The 16125-nt window shown below is 36.9% G+C and overlaps 1 pseudogene; it reads left to right on the plus strand.

Annotated features, from left to right (window-relative positions):
* The first annotated feature begins 10186 nt into the window (after positions 1 to 10186).
* Positions 10187 to 10937, plus strand: LOC147918311 (transmembrane protein 183A pseudogene; annotated as a pseudogene).
* Positions 10938 to 16125: the final 5188 nt, after the last annotated feature.

The following is a 16125-nucleotide window of genomic DNA, read 5'->3' on the forward strand; positions in this document are numbered from 1 at the left end:
CATCTGATTTTATACTTCACTTAGAAAATCAGAATTATGTGATTTTTGTTTAGAAAGTGACAGAGTGATTTCATGTGGCTTTGATTTTTTTTATTGAACTTTCCATCTCAAATTAGATTTTAAAGTTTTTTGGAGGGAGTAGGCAGTGACTACATCTTTATATTATACGTAGTACCTCAATTAATTGCTACATGGTAAAAATTAAAATATTTTGTACAATTACAGAATCCTCAAAACAGCTCTGAAAGAATGGATTATTAAATTAAAAAGCCAAAAACACCTGATGACTTGATATGTTTAGGAAATACCTCAATGAGATCTCAAGATAAAGAAGAAAATTAGAACACAAGCTCAAACTTTTCTGAGAGCAAAGCCTGGACTATTATCCACTGCTCCATTCTGTCACTTTTGCTGGCCAGTACCCTTATCAGTTTATGCTTTGTCCTAACATTACATGTTTAGTTTATTAAATACCTAAAATGAAGAGGTACCTAAAATGCTTGTCTATTTAGATCACGTTTAGGAAGGGTTAGAACTGCTGAGGAGTTATGTGATGGATTATTAAAATGTAATCTCAATGAGGGCTAGAAATTTTGTATGTTTTATCCACGGCTTTGTCCTCATCACCTATATCAGTGCCTGAAAAAATAGCAAGAGATCGGTAATAGATGTTGAATAAATTGAATGTTCGTATACATTTGGCCAAATGACACTCCCACCTCAAAAATGTACTAAAAATCACCCCAAGATATAAAAGGCTGTTAAAGAAAATTGGAAAATTAATTCAGCTGATGGCACTAACTGCCAAATATGACTTGACTCGGAACAATATGACTGAAGGATGACTAAGGCTAAAATCCTGGTCCATAAACAACCTCAAGCCTTCCAAGGACAGGTGTCTGACAAATGTACCTTCTGTGTGTGATCAGTGCCACAAAATATGCAGATCAAAGAATTGGTGGAAATGTAGCCTCATTTCAGCATGGTAAATTTTCCTTGAATTATAAAGCCTCCTTTACTAAGTGACTAAAATGTGGGCTTCCAGAAGGAGCTAACTTTTTCTACAGGATGTTATGTGCAAGAAATGAAAGCAACTTTTATGCCTTTCTCCATAAGGTCAGAATTGGCATCCTCTAGGATATTTTCTTTTATTTTGTTACATTGCAATAATATCTAATGTTTCAATGCTAAGAAAAAACAAAAGTAAGATGATGACAAATTATAATAGCAATAGCTGAACTTTTTCAAGATTATATAAATCTGATTTAGTATTGGGATTTTATAAAAACAATAATACTTTAACTGGTGGTAGAATATTGAAAGTGACGTATATTGAGAAGAAATAGAGAAAATTTAGTTCACAAAAAATCAGATGCATTAATTCAACATAGTTTTTAAAAAGAGTTATCAAGGGTTAAGATTCAGTGTAATGTAATATAGTCTGAGAAAAACGATGGCTACTTTTAGTAAACAACTTATTTGAATTTTCTGATTTTATTTTATTTTATCTGATACAATATTTTTCTCAGTTTAAAATGAGAATTATATTTTAAAAAAAATATATTTAATTATTATTATTTTGCTGTTGAACACAGTACAGAGGAAATAAGGCTTCCAAGTTGATCGCCAAATAACAGTAGCATTGATCAAGCTCACTGTGTCTGCTCCCAGTGTTTCCTTTCTTTTTGCACAAAATGATGGGGCAGGAGTTGATAATATAAAGTGGTTCTGACTTTCAGGAGTTTACAGTCTAGAAATAGTCATATACATAAGTAGCTAAAATGCAAGGATGACTATGGCAACAGTGAAGAATGAAAGAGTGGTCTGGCACTAAGGGAAAATATGATTTCTATCCCCTATAAACAAGCCTTCACTGGATCTCTAATGAATGAGTACTTGGCCGTCATGAGGAATCTCGTCTTGGATGTCTTCAAGGAAAGATTTCACCATAGCAATACCAATTATAACATCCCAAAGGTTTTCAGATTATATTTTGACAACCTTTTTTTGTCTTTTGTATGGCACATAAATAAACATAAGTTTCTCTCTGTTTCTGTTACTGGGTTACACAAAAACAACTGAATGGGTTTTCTCTAGAAGATACTTTGGGATGACCTGACTTAAAATAGAGGTTGTGTCATCATTTAAATTCACTGTGGGCAGGCTTGGAAGACACCCCAAAGACATAGGTTATCAAGCTGGCGAACGCTGTAACTGCTGATCATAGGAGACATGCCATAGATATTAAGACGCTACAGGGAGAGAAAATAAACAGTGATTTATAACACAAGCCTCAATTTGAAAGTCACAAGGGCAGACACTTGGACTTGCAGGTGCTGATTTGTGATCAAAGTGTTTCTCACATGGGCAACCATAGAAAGCCTTACTCGGAGTGAGTAACAGCACAGAGGTACTAATATAATGTTGGCTAAGATTTTCCCAAGCAATGCAGAGACCAGATTGTTCTGAATGCATTTCTTTTTTCATAGGTTTTACCAAATATAATATAATTGGGTCTGAGAATACTGCAGAATGAACTTTTGCTATATCTAAAAAGGAAAAAGGAATTGATTCTCTTTTTTAACTTTTTTTTTAACTTTTCCAAGTAGCTCTATAATATCCTCCTTCTGTTATTTTTAGAATACTCATTAATAGATAACTAGGCAACACTATGGTATTTTGCTCTCTTTTTCTTTGACTATCTTGGAGATTGTTATCTTGTAGTATTGCTGCAATGTAATCACCATGTGGGAGCTCTTGGGTCATCAGCACATAGACGATAAGTGAAGCACGGGAGTGGATGGGATCCCTGCTCAGGTGGAATGCGTCAAATGAGGAGTAAAGAAAGTTAAGGACATAACTTTGAGGAACTGGCATTGAAGGATGGACAAAGAGCAATCTGAAAAAGGAGACTGAGAAGAAGCAGCCAGAAGGAATACTGGGAGAGTGTGGTGTCCTAGAAATGAAGGAGGGAGAACATCTCGCAAAAAAAAATGGAAGTCAGGTGGGGAAGACATATATTGATTGGAATTACCAATTAAATTACTTTACTATAGTTCAAGCAGTGTCTAAAGCCCAGTGAGGGACAATGTGAGATGTTTGGGGGTCGAGTAATGAAGTCAAGGATGAGACTCTGTAGATAGAAGGAAGACAAAGAAAGGACATAGATTACTTGTAAGCAGAGGGGAGATGGGTCAGAAGATCTGAGTCTTGATCTTTTACAAAAGACTGGAACTGTTTTTAAAGACTAATAAGAGAAACACATAGAACAAGAGAATGTTTATAAAATAGCAGGAAAAATTCATATTTTTAATCAGTTCTTATAAAACATTGAGGTGACTAGATTAATCTGGTTCTTGCTGTACTTTTCCATTCTTAAGAATAATGCAATTTACATAAATATCAATTTCCTTTAGAATTACTTTTGAATGACTTCAGCCCTGATGCTTTACTCGTATTTACTTTTTGTTATGAATGACATAACCCTTTTAAATTAAATTTAGAAAAATACCCTAAACATATCATGAGCTATATTTATATACAATTAAGTAACATTTTCCCGGTACAAGATAACTAGTTTTACAAAAATGATTTGGAATTGAGGTCCCTTTTTTGTGAATGTATTTTTATATGCTGCTTTTGTAGGCAAGTGTGTGGGTCTTATTTGTATTGTATCTCATGTGGTTGTAAATCTATATTTATAGAGCAAGTTTAACTTGGGCCCTAGCTATCCAAGCTTTCAGATCCATTTTTGTAAGATATAACTTTTCGAAATTATTAATAAACCATAAAAGTACTGATATAGGAAGACTGAAATAATTTGTTAAGCTTTTTTTTTATTATTTTTCAAAGTGAAGCAGTTTAACTTCTAGGCTTTAGAGTAGAGAAAAAACAAACACACTTTAACATTATGGCTCCTCTGTGTACACTAATCATATTATGTAACACTCCTCAGCTTCAGTTTTCTTATATGTAAAATATGGATAATAAACCTCTTGTTTTGTAATAAAAATTAAGTTAGGCAATGTTTAATAGAGTGTGTAATGCATAGTAGAAATAGCAGAAAGATGTCTTCAGCTGTAAGTAATAGAAAACCCAATTACGTCTAGCTTAAACAAGGAGGGAATGTATTTGCTCACATAATTTGGGAGAGGAGCTGGGGGTTCCAGCTTCCTTTCTCATAGTGGTACATTCCTTCCTGTGCTTGCTTTGTCTTCAAGTGCCCCCTTCATAATGGCTAGTACCAGAGACCTGGCTTCACATCCTCACACCCTCCTCACATTCTCACACCACATCATTCAGAGGAAGAGAGAGCATAAGCGCTCTTATCATGCCCATTTCTTTTTTTTCCAGTTTTATTGAGATATAATTGATATACATCACTGTATAAGTTTAAGGTGTAGAGCATAATGGTTTGACATGTATATTGTGAAATGATTACTGCAATAAGTTTAGTTAGCATTCATCATCTCGTATATGTAGATAAAAAGAGAAAGCAAAAAAAAGAAAGAATATTTTTCCTTGTGATAAGAACTCTTAGGATTTACTCTCAACTTCCATATATATCATACAGCAATGTTAACTATAGTCATGCTGTACATTACATCCCTGGTACTTATTTATTTCGTAACTGGAAGTTTGTATCTTTTGATCACCTTTCTCCAGTTCCCCCTCCCCTCACCCCCAACCCTGGTAACCACAAATCTCATCTCTTTTTCTATGAGTTTTTGGGTTTTTTTTTTAGGTTCCACATATAAATGTGATCATATCGTATTTGTCTTTGTCTGACTTAGTTCATTTAGCATAATGCTCTCAGGGTCCATCCATGTTGTCACAAGTGACAGGATTTCCTCTTTTTTATGGCTGAATAATATCCCATTGAATGTATATATACCACAAATTTTTTATTCATTCATCTGTTGAGGGACACTTAGGTTGTTTGCATGTCTTGGCTGTTGTAAATAATGCTCCTATGAACGTGAGGGTGCAGATCTTTTCGAGTTAGTGTTTTGTTTCCTTTGGATATATTCCCAGAAGTGGAATTGCTGGATCATATGATAGTTCTGTTTTTAATTTTTTGAGGATCCTCCATACTGTTTTCCATAATCATATGCCCATTTCTGAAGCAATGCCTCTGGCTAAGGGAAAGCCATGGCCTAACACTGGCTATGGTTCTTAAATCAATGATTGAAAAGTTTGGGGGATTATCCTTTGTCCACTCAGGGTCACTTTTGGAGCTAGGGGTTGGTCAGTGTTTCCTGAGTCACTGTATGAAAGAGGGAAGTACCCTGAAAAAAAATTAGAATTCAATTTGGAAAGGATAGCAGGGTGCCAATTAGGCATCTAAATAATAGCTATAATTCACCTCATCTTGGGTCCCAAATCTTTCCCAACAAAAAGTGAAGCCAAAGGTCGAGGCCCATCTGAGCTGATGTCAGTCCACGTACTGGATCAAAATATCTCAATGGTCTTGAGATTCTTGGCCCAATACCCATCTTATCATCTTTTTCCTACCCTCATCACCTGCTTTGGCACTTGAGTCTTAAATGAGGTAATAGAGTGAAATGAGGAGTTTGTGCAAATTCTTTAAAACACGTCAAGTTAAATAAGATGTTTATCTAAAACGGTAAACTGATTTCATAGATATGATTTTGTTACATAATTCTCTTACTAATGCCAAGTTATTTTAGGAATTCAGGGTTGAAAATGAGGAATGAAATCGACAATTTATCAAAGACAGGCCTAGAAATTCTGTCCCCATCTAAGTTACACACCTACCCAGTAATCTAACAGGCAGAGGACCAATAGAAAATAATGTCTACTGAGACTTTATTCTATGTTTTGGTAAAGGCAGGAAAGGTGAGCGTGTGCGTGTGTGTGTGGTGTGAACATGACATGGTACTTGTGAAGTGCTTACTTGCCTAATGTTTTGTTCAGGGCATCAACTTTAGGAAATCAGTCTGATTATATGAACAGTCTTCTCACCATCGAATACTACAGATCCTGTCTGTCAACATTTCACATTTCATCTTTATTCACATCTCAAGTCAGAACTCCTTATTCTGTGGGGTCAATATTTTAATTAATTTATTAAGTAAAGTGGTGCCCAAATTTTAAAGATGTGATAAACCAGTCTTCATGCTAGGAATATAGAAATGAGAAAAACAACGTTTCTACCCCCTAGGGGCTGAGAACCTAGTAGAAAATATTTATATCTAATGATTAATTGCCATATAATATGATAGGTGGTATAAAAACAGGTGTGCACATGTATACATGGGTGCCAAGATAGGAATGGCTTGTCACGTACCATCTTATCTACATCTATGTTTTCTGTGGTGACATCAAATCTTGTGGAAGCAAAGAGCAAACTGAAAGAAACTCTTAATTTTCATTATATGACCTTAAAATATAAAATTTTAAATGAAGAATAGTGAATGAGTTTATAAAAAACAAAAACAAAAACAAAACAAGACTGTGGTACCAATATATATAATAGGACATATTTAAGAATGATTGTGACATTCCTTGTTCCTTTAAAAATAATTCTATCGCATGTCAAAACAGGATTTTGCTCATAGCAAAAATGACCCTGACATTTATTTTGTTAAGAGATTGTGCCTTCGCTGGCAAAATAATACATGCTCATTAACAGTCAGGCTAGATAAGATTCAGTTGAGTTAAATGTGGATTAATTAGCTCATCTGATTGTCAGAGGAAGCATCCTTTCCTATATGAACTGCCAACAACTTCTGGATCTCTCATCAAAGGTTCTTGAAGTTACCAAACTGCACTTACACTGATTTTCTACCCACTATTTTTGGTTGTAAATGTATGCTTTGTCCATTATCTAATTTCCTTTTCACTGCTAACATAGCATTTTATGAAGCATTTTTACAGGCTCCCACAAAATATCTTTATTAAACTAATGTAATCCTGCTGGCTCAGTGAAATGCTTAGGCATGGGGGTCCCAGAGAAGATCATCAGTATCATCTCTAGAGACTGAATGTACGGCCCTTGTTTGAAGAGCAGCTGTTGTAATCTTGAGTCACTTTGCATCATCACCTGTCAGGTGTGGATCACGCTAACTGCCCTAATCACATTTTAGTACTGAGATTTAAAAGTGCATATTTGAAAGTAAAAACCACCGTATGTGTGTATGTGTGTGTATATATGAGATGGTTATTTTTCTGTGAAGAACTCCGACTAATTATATATTTTATACAAACACACACACATATGTATGTGAGTAAATATTAATGGAATTACAAAATATTTGCTTTATGTTAAGCCCGTAGTTCAAATTGTTATATAGAATACTCTAGGGAGCCAGATGTGAGCTAGACACTCTATTCTCTCTCCAGAAATTTTCGATAGGTAGAGATTTTGATGTAGTGTATCATTTATTATAGCTTGCTTAAGGATAGGCTCAAATATTTCTGAATTTTTCTGAAGTTTTTTTTTTTTATAATTTTTATTTATTTATTTAGTTAGTTAGTTTTTCCCCCAAAGCCCCAGTAGATAGTTGTACGTCATAGCTGCACATCCTTCTAGTTGCTGTATGTGAGACGCGGCCTCAGCATGGCCAGAGAAGCGGTGCGTCGGTGCGCCCAGGATCCGAACCCTGGCCGCCAGCAGCAGAGCGCGCGCACTTAACTGCCAAGCCATGGTGCCGGCCCTGAAGTTTTTAAAGATATGTAAAAGGCCATATATAACTTAAAATTATGAATTTAGAATAGGTAATTGTAAGAGTGCAGCACTCATTCTACAGTTTATAAATTGGGAAATTTTCTTTAATTCCACTACTTGATTTTTGGAATACTGAGAATGAAATCTTCATGAGTAGAAATAGAAAAGCATTTTAAAGTATCTTTTTTATGTCATTCCAAGATATATTCGTTGAAGTATGAAATATGAAGTATGAAAAGAATTTTCTTCTTTTAACCAGAAGAAAATTCCCACAGATGTTCATTTCTATGTATATGTACATGTATATGTTCATGTACAGATGTGTATGTACATATGTACACATAGTTTATATGTATATGTTTATGTAATTTTGAACCGGCAATCACTTGAGTTCTTTTTTTATAGCAACTGATATGTAATCATTTGTTTTAGTTGCTGGATTTAAGAATTTCTAATGATCTACAATAATGACCCTTTCATAGTTCAATTATAAAATACCATTTCACCATAATTCTTTGAGGTCACTATATTTGTCAGTTCTTCAGAGAAACACACCGATAGGATATATATATAGATATATAGGAAGAGGTTTATTTTGAGGATTGGCTCACAGGATTATGGAGGCTGAGAATTTCTGTGATATGCCCTCTATAAACTGGAGGCCCAGGGAAACCAGTGGTGTGGTTTCAGTTCAAACCCGAATGTCTGAGAACCACAGGAGCCAATGGTGTAATTGCCAGTTCTGGTCCAAAGACTGGAGAACCTGGAGTGCCAATGTCCAAGGGCAGGAGAAGATGGATGTCCCAGCTCAGACAGGGGGAGCAAATTCACCCTTCCTCTGCCTTTGTGTTCTATTGAGGCCTCAAGGAATTGGATGATGCCCTTCTGCATTGGAGCTGGTGATCTTTACTCAACCTACCAATTCAGGTGCTAATCTATTCCAGAAACACTCTCACAGACCCACCCAGAAACAATGTTTTACCAGCTGTCTGGGCATCCCTTAGCCCAGTCAAGTTGACGCATAAAATGAACAATCACAGTCACCTTTTTCAATATCGTTCCTGCTTCCTCAGTATCCCTGTTAGGTTGCCACAGAACCTTTCCTTGAATATTTCCTGTTACTTTAGTTCACATCCTCATGAGCCCTCCCATTCCATTTTTAGAAAGCTGTTGGAATGTTTTCTAGAACGTTATTTTTTTTGAGCCATATGAGCATTGTTGTAAGAATGTGATTGCAAGTGGAGTGGAAGTACGTTTACTACACAACGGGTATATCAATGAGGGCAACATGAGCTGCTGTGAAAAACAAATCTCCAAATATATAATAGAACAATACAGTGTCAGTTTATTTCTCAGTCAACATTCGAATGTGTGCTCCTGGTTTGCAGGAGGCGTTCCTCTGTGTCTCACAGGGAACCCGAGTTCTCTCTTTGTTCCTCAGCGTCCAAGTGGAAGGTAAGGGAGAGAAAGAGGGGAACATTGCATGAGAGAGTTTTTATGAACCTCCTCTAGAAGGAGCACGTGCCATTTGCATTCACATTACTTTGGCCAGAACTCAGTCTAATGGCAGATGAGACTGAGGAATATATTCTAGCTGTGTGCCAGGAAGGAGAACAATGCTATAAAGTTTAACATCTACCCAACTCTGTGGCTTCATTTACCCGCATGTCTTCTTCTCCCTCTGTGTTCCACCCATATTGACCTTTTTCTTTTTTTCATTTTCCAGAAAGCGCTACAGAGTCTTGACAAAAGTTGTTCCTTCTACGAAGAATGCTTTTAACTTCACCTAATTTAGTCAGCTTACTTATATTTTTCATTTAGAACTCAATTCAAATGTTTATTTTTCAGGATGCCTGCTATACATTCTTATGGTGCCTCATATTATTCATAACACACAGATTGTAGCGTTTATAATATTATTTGACAGATGTTTATCTCCCCACTAGACTGTAAGTCCTCTAATAGCAATGACCATACCTGTCTGCCCTCCATTATACCACAGCTCCTATCAAAGAGCGTAGAGCATGAAAAGTATTTAGTTAATAAATACAACAAAACTCCATCCTCCAACTCTCAATGATGGCAGTCCCATAGAATAAGGCCTTAATCATAGAAGCAAAACTGTAAATTCTTCAAAGCAACTGCTTGTGACTTATAAAAGTTTCAAAATAGTCTGTGAATTTGTAGCTTAAACTATGTCCTTGGATGCCAAGATGTACAAAATAATTGAGAGAATGGCCAAGGATATCTGACTCTAAAAATAGATGTGGTGAAATCTCTCTTTGTAGAATCTTAATCAAACCCCCTCTTATTTGGCTGCCGTATATGAGTGGCAATGCATAGAATGTAGAACAGTTAGCATGATTTTCACATTTAGTTTATTAGGTAGAAGAAACACTGTTTCCGTCTTTCTTCAACATTTATGTTTGTTTTTCCATCTCTTCCAACACATTTACCATAACCAAGAAAGGGAGGGTCTCTACTTCAGAGCCCAGGATGCCTGCTTCAGTCAATTGTGCCAACTCAAATCCGGCTGTCGTGAAATCTGGATGGGAAAAGAAAGCCGGTGCCAATGCTGTTCAGCAGGATGGAAAATCTCCGTGGCTTGGAAGCCTCCCAGGTTCCCGCAGAGAGAGTTCATTCTGGGCTGGGGATCCCTGTGGCAGCTGGGATGAGATGGATGCCCAGGAGGAGAGTATCCATGAGAGAACAGGCTCCAGAAAACAGAAAACGAGAGGCTCACAGAAGATCTGGCAGGGCTGGCATGGAGGAATTCCCCATGGATATTTGTTAGTGCTTGTGCTCCTGCCTTTGGATCAAGTGGTACCAAAGGCACCACACAGGGCTTATCTGTCTACTTTCCTGCCTTCTGCTGCTCTTTGGAGAAGCTGCAGTGTTTGCGGTTGTGTGTGCCCAGGTCTCTGCACCATATGTATGAGCCATGTGTTGCTCCAATTCCCAAGAATTCAGCCATTCCAGAGATTACTCGTAGTAAATGAAAAAACTCCGAATTCCTACTTTCTGGTGCAGAAAGATAGTTGGGAACAGATAGGAACCAATGTGAGAATTCAACTTCAAAGTCAAAAATCAATCCCCTAGGTTAAAGTGTGTGGGAAGGCTGCACTCTGACAGTCAGTACAAAGATATCCTGACCAGCCCAGACCAGGACTGCTGCCTAATGCAGGTCAAAACCTCCCGTTTCATCTTTCTCCCTCATTTGTGTGGGCATATTTGCCTTGTTTATTAGCACTGTGCATGTGGGCACGGACATGTTGGTCTCTGACTGGTGGTGCTGTCAGAATCTTTCTCCCTGAGAGCTGTGCCTTCTTTGTACATTCATACTCCAGAATTAGAGTGTTAATATGGTTGGATGATTATCTCGAGGGATTCTGATGATTCTTACAACATTTTAAAGCAGAGTTTTTAGAAATAATACTGATGAAATCAATATCATATAGTATATTTCTTGATAACATTGATCTATAATGATTAATTTTAAAAATGTGTGCCTGGGGGCAGCCCTAAATTAGGCCAGTCAGTTAGTAACCAGATTGCAGATGGGAAGGAGGCAGCTGGTTTGCATATCTGGGTAGTGCTGAGCAAGCCCTTCAGGTTTCTGAGGTTCCCTTGTTAGGGATAGAGACGGGAGTCAGGATGGAGGGTTGAATTAAGAAAAACATTTAAATATAAGTCTTGCATCTGAAAGGAGAAGCCTGGCGCTGTTCCGAAAGTCAAAACTCTATTGATGCACTTTTAAAACAATGATATTGAACATCTTTTAAAAATATGACTTGAATCTACTGGTAGAGCCTAATCTGCCAATCCTCATGGCCACCACCTCCACCACCTCAATGCTCCAGCTCCCTGAGTTCCTCACAGAGCAAAGATCAATGTCTGGCATGTGGTGGGTGCTCAATGGAACGAAAAAAATCACAACCAACTAGTGCCTTTATATTTCCTCATCTCTGTATCCCTAATCTTGCTGTTTCTCATTTGTAATGCCTTTCTCTTCTTTTTTCCTTCTTTTGAAATGTTGTTTATCCTAACAACCTCTTAAGTGTCACTTACCATGTGAAGCCTTCGCAGGCATTTCCAGCCCCGCCTGGGTAACTAAGCCCTCCCTCTCTGGGCTTTCATAGAGCTATTTGTAGTTTGCACCTCTATTAGTCTATTATAGAACTTATTTTCTGACGAGTGTTTCACAGACACACGGTTATTATTATTGGCATATCTACATCCTTGAGTAAATACATTAAACATTTTTTCTTGTCTCAGCAACTTAAAAATCACCTGAATTTTAAAAGCTATTTTATCAACAATTGACATAAAAAGTGAGTTCTTATAGTATTAGTTAACCGTTAAGAGGGCCGGCCTGGTGGTGTAGTGGTTAAGTTCGTACACTCCGCTTCCTTGGCCCAGTGTTCGCTGGTTCATATCCTAGGCGTGGACCTACCCACTGCTCATCAAGCCATGCTGAGGCGGCATCCCACATAGGAGAAATAGAAGGACCTACAACTAGGACATACAACTATGCACTGGGACTTTGGGGAGAAAAAAGGAAAAAAGAATAATCACCATTGAGAAAATGTTATGCCCACCTTTCAATAGCCACTAGTGGTTCATAGATGCTTAAAATAACTAATCCTCTGCAATTTTGTGTCCTCACATCTGATATACTCATTCTAATAAATGAAGAGAGGATATGTTATACATAATAGGCAATAGTATATTGATAAATGTTTAACAACTGGGTCCTCCTTCCAAAATTCAAAAGCCCTTACTTGTAGCATTTCCTGATTTGTGTAATGTAAATACTCCCACCATGGCAGATTTCTGATTACCAGTATGACGTTACTGACCCTGGAGTGGAGAAGAAATGTGCAATGACACATTGTCATGTAGCATCTCCACCATGCAGATACAATAGATGTAAATAACCTCAAGGACATAGATAATAGTAAAATGTAATTTTTAATGATGGATACATTTAACTGGCCTGCAAATTCCTGAAAATTTAGCTACCAGCTCTCAACCACTGATATGAGTTGGCTCCAGCACACCAGTGGAATGGATAACAGCATATTCAATTATATAATCACCTTCAAGAATGTAACAATATTAATTGACTTAAAATAAATTTTAAAAATTAATTGATTATAGATCAGTGTTATCAAGAAACATACTATATGGTATTTGTTTTACTGGCATTATTCCTAAAAGCTCTGCTATTTTAAAATGTTGTAAGAATCATCAAAATCTCTCAAAGCAATCATCCAAACATATTAATGATTTAGTTATCAAGTTGTATGAATGTACAAAGTTGTATGAAGGCATATCTGCAAAAATATATATAATAGTGTTAGTACATGGGATTATGATGATCAGGAACAGTATTATTCTTTAAAAGAAATATTAGACTTTCAGAAAGATTAGGATACATTAATTCTCATACCTCCAGTGGCCACTGATCCACAGAGCAAACGATGGTATCTCATATATTCAAGTATCTCATACAATTTGCTTATACAAAAGCCTTTGGCAGGAGCACTTCTGCAAAGGGTAGGGAGAAATCTACTCACCAAGCTAAAACAATGCCTATATTCAGGATACCTGCCAGGCAGTCCCTAAACTACCACCTGTTCTCATAACATCAAAGACATCCAAAATAGTTGCTCACTAAACCTAGTCTTTCTATGTATATCTAATTTTCCTGTAATGCCGATGGTAGAGTGGTTTCTTAATTTCATATACACATATCAAAGTTTGTTTCTGGACATAGCTCTGGTCATAACCTGGTCCAACAGCTGTTCTTGAAGTGCAGTTGACATTTGCTGTTCTATTGGGTATTGATTTGTAGTCATCCTTTTTAACATAACCAGGTACAAGTGGTAGTTGCTAAGGCCTGTATATAAAGCAAATTTGCTACCACTGACGCATTTTTTGAAAACCATTTCACTGGCATTGTGGCACTGAAATTTGTTGTTGGATTATCTAAAATTTATGGAAGTTATGGATAAATCAAGCAGTAGGCCAATGTCTTAAACTCCTTGGGGTCATGTACCAATGTAGCATCATGCTCCAGAACAAATAGTTTATAGAATAAAAATAGCATGAATTCTGCTGTATATCCATATATTCAATTTGTACCTATGTAGGTTTTAGGTTATTGTAAGGAGAATGTAACAATATCATGTAGAATCTTCGTTAGACAATTCTACAGGGCATATTAAGTGGATGATGAGAGGAAACCAGCTGCTTTATGACAAGCTAAAGTGGGGTGACATGCTACAAGGACACACAGAAGCACAATGCCTGGCTATACAGCAGGCTGTGTAATAATGAGAGGAAACAGCAACCGGCAGAAGATCAAATAATCAGCAATCAGAAGCATCGTGATTAAAGAGAATACACAGGCTCCGAGATGATGAGCCTAAGCTATAAACGTCATCACTTTTTATAAATGTGTCTACAGTTATAACCCAAAAAGAGCTCTTTCAAACAATTTTTGGCCACATTCAATCAAAGAAGAAAAAACGTAAAAGACAGAAAAAACGAAATTGATGAGGGGGCTAATGTGAGCCATGATGGTCTTATTCATCACTATAACGTAATAGTTTAAAACCTGGATTCAGGATCTAGACAGCAGATTTGAATATGAGCTCGATCATCTACCTACTTGTGTGACCTTGGGTAATTAACCTCTTTATGTCTCTATTTCCTCATTTGTGAAATTCTGATTAAAATGGTATCATATCTCATAAAGATATGGTGAGGATTAAATGAAATAATGCAAAGAAAGCCCTTGGCACTGTGCCCAAGGTGATGAAAATGTTCCAAAAAGTTAACTATTATCTCATACCCACTGCCTAGTACATGAGGTGGCAACTAGCAGTCAATAAATGTTGGGGTTGAATGAATTCACACTGCCTTCGAAGACACTTGCAAAAATAGCCATGAGACAAGGCATACGTTCCTTTGGAGGGAGATGAAATAGTGTTATTATAGCACAGAAGTGCTTTATTCTCATTAAGAAACTCTCAAAGCATTCTTGATGGAACTTCACAGAGGGCGTGGCATTGAAAGTAAATCATAATCATAGAATTATAGATTTGGATAAGATTTTAAGGATTATTTAGTGTGCTCTACTCTAATAGGAATGTCTGCTGTAATATTCATGAGCATGTAGCCTCTGGTTACATATCCACAGAGAATGATCTCAATGTTAATTTTAGAAATGAAATAAATACAAGTTAGTACATAATGGTCATTTTAAAAAATGAATACATTTAGCAGAACCATGAGCCTCAATTATACATCTTAATTATTTTATCACATATTTTACAATTCAATTTTTCCCTTTCTTGGTGGTTTTAGATATTATTCACACACTGTTCCATTAATCCTTTGTCTTTTCTGCACTTTAATTGCACTTAGCATTCTGACTCACAAATAATTGAAAGATATTATTTTACAATTTAAAAAACAAACACAACTATTTTTCACTCCGAAAGTATGGGCATTTCTAGGAATATTGCTTTAATATTGGTAGAATAGAATAATAAATAGTATAGCAGTAAACTACGAAATATTTGCCCACGAAATTGCTAAAATCATAGCCATCAGCAAAATCTCCTCTACCTTTAGCATTCTGTTCATCTTTGGGCTCTGAGTCCTGGCTCGCCCCTGAAGGAAACTGCAGCCTCCTCAAGTCATGGTCCTTTACTCTCCCTCGAATCACATACTGCTGGGCCTGGATGTGTTCTCTCTTCCCTTGTCACCCTCACTTGGATAAACCTCAACTCACATTAAATCCAGTCCCTGCCCAAGCTATTCCTTCATGCAGGCAACTCAGCCAGGCTAGAGAAGACCCCTTTGATGACCAGTCTCCCTTGTGTTACATGACCACTAATTTTAAATGGGCTCTTAGTGCTGGGCACCATCCTCACTCATCCACTCAAAACATCACTACAGCAATTGCCTCTTCTCTCTCCTGTTTCTCCAATGATGCCTTTCTACTCTATCACTTCCACTGCCTTACTAACATGCTGGTATTTTTCCTTTCAAATATTTAAAAAAAAAAGTGCCTTGACCTTGACCTGACAGATTGCTCAAGTTCCTGCCTATTTCTCTGCACCCCGTTAGGGCAAAACTTCTGGAGAGTTATTTATACTCACTGTCTGTACTTTCTCTACCTCAATTACGTTTTGAACACCTCCAGTTTAGCTGTTGTCTTCACTATCTATCAGAATAGGTCTTGTCAAGGTCACCAATGATTTTCACATGTTAAATCCAACAGGCAATTCACATTCCTCCTTTATTGATCTATCAGCAACATTTGACTCAGTTGCCAGTCTCTTTCCTGGAACACTTTCACTGGGCTTCTGGAACTCCTTCCTTATCGCTTCTTCATTGTCTCTTTGGTTGGAACTTGCGTG

The sequence above is a fragment of the Ceratotherium simum genome, chromosome 1 (genome assembly GCF_057802395.1).
Source record: "Ceratotherium simum simum isolate JZ-2026a chromosome 1, ASM5780239v1, whole genome shotgun sequence".
In the NCBI taxonomy this organism is placed as follows: domain Eukaryota; kingdom Metazoa; phylum Chordata; class Mammalia; order Perissodactyla; family Rhinocerotidae; genus Ceratotherium; species Ceratotherium simum.